General features: G+C 35.3%; 1 long non-coding RNA gene across 2 annotated transcripts; it reads right to left on the bottom strand.

Annotated features, from left to right (window-relative positions):
* Positions 1-2,850: 2,850 nt before the first annotated feature.
* LOC110728440 lies at positions 2,851-3,624 on the bottom strand. Of its 2 annotated transcripts, none has more exons than XR_002512681.1 (2): positions 3,462-3,624; positions 2,851-3,303 (listed from the first exon to the last, which is right to left on the bottom strand). It is a non-coding gene; the product is annotated as an uncharacterized LOC110728440 (long non-coding RNA). The 2 variants fall into 2 exon arrangements; XR_002512682.1 differs by having other exon boundaries at positions 2,851-3,294.
* Positions 3,625-3,984: the final 360 nt, after the last annotated feature.

The raw sequence follows: 3,984 nt of genomic DNA, 5'->3' as shown, positions 1-3,984 counted from the left end.
CTCCCATTGCTTGTACTTATGCTCCTCATAGGCTTAAATCCTTACAGTTTACCATATAATGTGTGAACTCATATAATGTGTGAACTGTGAAGCAAATAAAGGATGGTGGATCTTGTATTGATATAGGTTTTCATCGTTTGGCAGAAATGAAAAAAATAGCCTTTTTAGTGATAGAATGGGCTGAAATCTTAGTGATAAAAATAGCCTTTAGGTGGTCTGTAAGAAGAAGAAATAATGAGAGAGAAACCATTGGTAGCCACTTTATACGTATTGTTCCAAAATTTTATACCAAATGTTCCAAACTCATACACCTGTTGTTCATAACTTATAGCTCAATGTTCCTAACTGTTCATAACTTTATTGTTCTAAACTTTTATACCAAACCAAATGTTCCAAAATTTTATACCAAATGTTCTAAATTTGTATACCAAATGTTCCAAACTTTTGGTCGAGTGCCTTGCTTGTGAATTCAGTCCTCATGAGCCTCCATATAGCCTCTGTTAAAACATTCCAATCCAACTATTGCATTGTCTGTTGAATAACATCCTCAATCTTCCTCCAATCTTTTTTGCCAATCTTATCAGCATCATGTCCTCGGCTCTTTTCATGAGCATAGTTCTCCATATCATTCTTTGCTTTGGCCTTACGCCTTTTTGTGACATCCTCAGATTTTGGAATAATACGGTATTAAGTTTGGAACAATACAGTATTACGTTTGGAACAATGCGGTATTAAGTTTGGAACAATACAGTATTACGTTTTAGACTGACAAATTAAATGGCATATCCGTAAATAATGTGGCGGTTCAAATAATGTTGCGGTTTAAATAATGAGGCGGTTTTCTCTCCAGTCAGCTAGTTTAATTTGCACATTGCATTATACTGATCTCATAGCTATTTTAATTTGCGCATTGCATTATACTGATCTCATATCCGGTTTAAGTAGTGTTACCCGTTACCTAGTCTCTTTCATCAAATTTTAATTTGCGCATTGCATTATACTGATCTCATATCCGTAGACATCAATGCTGCAGATTCGCATCATATCCGTAGACATATACTGCAGATTCGCAATAATGAAGATGAGATGAGATTATGAAGATGAGATGCAGATTCCCAGCCAATCAAGTCGAGCAAAGGGCAAAGGGAAAAGAAAAGCTCCCTGCTGTTAGGCATTTGTTACAACAATTTCCGACATTATTAGTGTTTAAGTAGTGTTACCTTGCTCGGCACATGAAGCTGTTAGGACATCAAAAGCCACATCGGTATCAAGGTCACTATTTGTCGGTTCAGAAACCCAGGTACTTCAACAACTGTGTGCCTCGATTGAAACTTATTCATACTTGGACTAAGATAAATTTTTGTTAGATAAATTTTTTGGCGACCAGAAATGCTGAGCATGTTGTTGTTGTTGTAGCATCCTGAGGTCGATCAGGATCCTGAAATTGTCTCACGTTTTCCACTTGCAAAGAAGAGGACCTACTGTCGAGCAGCTCCATAATATTCTAATGGTTGGGCTTTAGGTAAGTCTTTGGGTGGGTCAAATGGGTGAATAGTGTTTATAAGTTAATCACATTTACATCGGTGTAAAAACTCTTTGGCTAATATTAAAAGTTTGATAACAATTTCTTTTCACTTTGTAATGTCTTAATGATTTTATTTACTTATTATTTGGGTCGATTATTTAGTATGTAGGCTTAATAAGAGTACCACATTTCTTTACTAAGAGTTCTTTAAAAACTTAGATATTTCTTAGATATTTCCTAAATCAGTGAGTCCTCCCATTTCTTGTACTTGGGTCTCCGCTTGGACTTGGGTCTGTAAGGAGATTGTGAGAAATGGACTTTAGGTGGTCTGTAAGGAGAAGAAATAATGAGAGAACAACCATTGGTAGCCACTTTATACGTATTGTTCCAAAATTTTATACCAAATGTTCCAAACTCATACACCTGTTGTTCATAACTTATAGCTCAATGTTCCTAACTGTTCATAACTTTATTGTTCTAAACTTTTATACCAAACCAAATGTTCCAAACGTTGGTATAATGTTCCAAAATTTTATACCAAATGTTCTAAACTTTTACACCAAATGTTCCAAACTTTTGGTCCAGTAGACACTTGTCTTATGCAGCTCTAGCCTTGCTTGTGAATTCAGTCCTCATGAGCCTCCATAATGCTCCTCATAGGCTTAAATCCTTACAGTTTACCATATAATGTGTGAACTCATATAATGTGTGAACTGTGAAGCAAATAAAGGATGGTGGATCTTGTTGGCAGAAATGAAAAAAATAGCTCAAATGGGCTGAAATCTGAATCTGGAAAACTTCATTACGTATTGTTCGAAAATTTTATACCAAATGTTCATAACTTATAGCTTAATGTTCCTAACTGTTCATAACTCTATACGTATTGTTCTACTTTTATACCAAATGTTACCAAATGTTCCAAACCGTTATACCAAATGTTCCAAACGTTTATACCAAATGTTCCAAACCCGTATTCCAAATGTTCCAAACTGTTATACCAAATGTTCCAAACTTTTTTACCAAATGTTCCAAACCTGTATACCAAATGTTCCAAACTGTTATACCAAGTTCTAAACTATACCAAATGTTCCAAACTTTTGTTCATTATTAATTATCCAGGGGTTGCTTTCCAGAATCACCTGCTGGTCCAGTAGACACTTGTGAATTCTGTCCTCATGAGCCTCCATAATGCTTCTCATAGGCTTAAATCCTTACAGTTTATCATGGCTTAAATCCTTACAGTTTATCATATAATGTGTGAATTGTGAAGCAAATGAAGGATGGTGGATCTTGTATTGATATAGGTTTTCATCGTTTGGCAGAAATGAAAAAAATAGCCTTTTTAGTGATAACTTCATTGTACTTATTGTAGTGATAAGAACCGGACATTGAGAGATCATTGTCCCTGAACCGGACATAACATAGTTAAGTCTATGTTATGAAATATAGTTATTATTACAATTATAGACTCCATCTTGCCGGCACACAATTGCCCTCCTGCCTGCACATACCTCCCTGCACACTTGCCCCCCTCCTGCCTGTACATACCTCCCTGCTCTCCTGCCTAATAACATTCATACAATATTCTCGTTTCATAATGACATTAAGCATATGATATACAATCATGGTCAAACTAAGTTGTCATATTAGTTTGCAATTTAAGCGTTCATCTCTTTTGCGGCATCTACTACCTCTTCCCTGCACGTGTTTTCTTCGCTCAGCACGATTTTCCCACAGAATTCCATCCTCAGTTTTGCAATTTCATCACGCTGCAAAGGCTGCAACAAACAATCATGATCCTAACTTATAGGAAGAGGATATAGAACATTAGGAATATAAATTAGGAACATTAGGAACATTAGGAACATAAATTAGGAACATTAGGCATATAAATTAGGAACATTAGGCATATAAAGATCTGGATTAAGGAACTTACTTTGTTGTTTACTCCTATTTTCCAGTCATCTTGCCCTTCGTATGATTCCATGTGTTTCAGGGCATACACTCCACAGTCTGTGATATTATCATTGTTCCTCCATGGCATTTGTTTGGTTACTATTTTGAATTCTTTTACTGAATTTCCATTGCCTTCTTCTGTTTCATTGAGGAATTGTGCAAATGCCTTCAACTTCAATACAAAAATTAAAGTTAGTTACATGGACATTAGGAGTTGGAACAAGTTGTAAGAACAATTAGAATTTAGTTTTACAGAGTTCTTACAAATGTTTGTGGGAAGTCCTCATACTTGCTTTTAAATGAAACGTGCCTTTGCAGCTTTTGGTTGTCGATCACCTCTAGTATTTTCTTCGTAAAGTTGATGCAAAACAGGTAGTAATGATAATATGCAGGTACTGGGAAGAATACCTATATTGGAAACAAAAATTATGTTAATGTATTGTAAAATATATTGGGAAATAATAAAGGAAGTAATCTGAAAGTATTTACCAAATTAACTTTAT

The sequence above is a fragment of the Chenopodium quinoa genome, unplaced genomic scaffold (assembly GCF_001683475.1).
Source record: "Chenopodium quinoa cultivar QQ74 unplaced genomic scaffold, ASM168347v1, whole genome shotgun sequence".
Taxonomy (NCBI): Eukaryota; Viridiplantae; Streptophyta; class Magnoliopsida; order Caryophyllales; family Amaranthaceae; genus Chenopodium; species Chenopodium quinoa.
Note: the sequence above shows the minus strand (reverse complement) of the source record. Positions and strands in the feature narration are given on the sequence as shown.